The sequence below is a fragment of the Pteropus vampyrus genome, unplaced genomic scaffold, assembly GCF_000151845.1.
Source record: "Pteropus vampyrus isolate Shadow unplaced genomic scaffold, Pvam_2.0 Scaffold421, whole genome shotgun sequence".
Taxonomy (NCBI): Eukaryota; Metazoa; Chordata; class Mammalia; order Chiroptera; family Pteropodidae; genus Pteropus; species Pteropus vampyrus.
In genome coordinates this window covers 558552-560556 of record NW_011889202.1, presented here as the reverse complement: position 1 = coordinate 560556, position 2005 = coordinate 558552, and the positions used below count along the sequence as shown (strand labels likewise).

Below are 2005 nucleotides of genomic sequence, written 5' to 3'. Positions count from 1 at the left end.
AGCACTTTCAATTAGGGAACCTGACCTATTCTATAAATGCCCCCACAGGACATTATCTAATTTTAAACTCCAATCTTCATTAGTGCACCACAGTCTCAACCTTAATCTCCTGCCTAATTTAATTCTGTTCGTCTCCTCTTCTCATCTAACCTCTATAAAACGAAGGTTTTTTGCACTATTGTAACTATTTTGCCTGAATAAGTATCATCGCGGATTCCAGTCAAAAAGCTAGAGGACAAGATGGCTGAAATTATGGGCTATTTCCCTAACAAGTCACAGACTTCCAAGTCTCTGTCCTTTGGGTCTCTTTTTCTCTGCGTGGATCATCAGTCTTCTTTCCTTCTTAAACTGGGATACTTATATTTATCTTTCCAACTGAAGCCATCTCTGACTTCCTCACAGAAATTGCCTTTGTAGGGTATTTTATCACTTGCTAGACCAAAAATTCTTCAAGGACAGAGACACACATTTCTTTTATTCTCCTGCACTTTGAAAACTAGGACTAGGGTGAGCTGCTGTGCTACGTAGGGATTTGCTTAAAAATAGAAGAATATATCGTGAATCATGAAGTAAATCTGATAAATATGGACACTTCGATGCCATCCTAACACCTAATGCCTTTCACTTTCATCTGCAAGTTGAATCCATGCTCCACTTTGGCGTAGAGTATTAAGCACTCCTGTGATGGTGCTATCACTTGTCATTTAATACTAGGTTCCATGCTCCCCAAGTCTTCTTGACTTGTTCTCTGTCCATTGCCTTGCTAACCTCATTAACTCTGATGGGTTTTGAATCGAATTTGAGTTTGAAGTCCAGCTCTGCTCTTAACTAGCCATGTGGCCATAGACAACCCACTTAACTAGATCCTTTTTCTTTCATTTACCCTCAAAATGTTTCTCTGCATACTTATGATACCACTTTCTCATTATTCTAGCTTCCTCATAAACATAGATATATTTAAGTTCCCCACACCTAGCATAATGCTTGATATAGGTAGGTGATCAGAAAAGGTTTATTAAATAAGTAAATCCCCTCATGGTGCTATGAGGGATAAATCATCTATTCAATCATTGCTTCATTCACTCCCCATGATCGAGAACACTTTGCTTCCACTTCTGTTAAAGTATTTTTTTTAATTTATTTTTTATTTTTATTTATTTTTTCCCCCTGTCTACAGCACCCAGTCTTCCTAGGTAGTCTCCCATCCAAGTACCAACCAGGCCCAGCCCTGCTTAGCTTCCAAGATCAGACAAGATCGGGTATATTCATGGTGGCATAGCCATAGACTGTTAAAGCATTTTGAAGTAAGGCAGTCCTGGGGTCAGATTCTGACTGTCACTTCTTACCTGTGCCATTTTATACTGAGTTTTTTACATGTCCAACTTTCCATTTAACTATAAACTCCTTCAAGGCAGAGAGGATATATTATTTGTCTTTAAGCTATTCCCCTTTAAAGGTTATCATGTTGATCATAAATTTGAGTTCCATGAAAGGGCGCTTAATGAAAAGCTAGTGCAAAAGCGGGGTAATGAGTGCTTTTTATAAACAAGATATTTTCATGATTCTTATGCTGGTCCTTCTCATTAAAACCCTTTCGGCTATAGCACTTCCATGGGCTACAGTACAACTTAATACCGAGAAAGACCTGGCTTTCAGTTCCCACTCCTCTCTTTCTACGTGTCTCACCTTCCACAAATCGCCAACGATCATCGCATAGTTATATAGATCACTCTCTATATAACTGCTTTCAGATGGTAATGACATTAGATAACAAACTTAAGGCCTGGCATACGGGAGGTACTCAATTAACGTTTGTTACCTTTCTTTTGTGTTTTGGTTCAAAGGGTGTTGTAAAAAGATCTGTCTTTACTAAAAACCATTTTTGAGTACACTTATTTATTCTTCTCCAGAAATCTCATCCCAACAATTTAATTTTTTTATGAATGCCCAGTAGTCATTCCGGGCTGAATTTCTCTAAGGAAAATGCAATGGGAAAATAGAGTAG

The 2005-nt window shown here is 38.2% G+C and overlaps 1 pseudogene; it reads right to left on the bottom strand.

Annotated features, from left to right (window-relative positions):
- Nucleotides 1-1168: 1168 nt before the first annotated feature.
- On the bottom strand, nt 1169-1287 carry LOC111732047 (annotated as a pseudogene).
- Between the last annotated feature and the right edge of the window lie 718 nt (nt 1288-2005).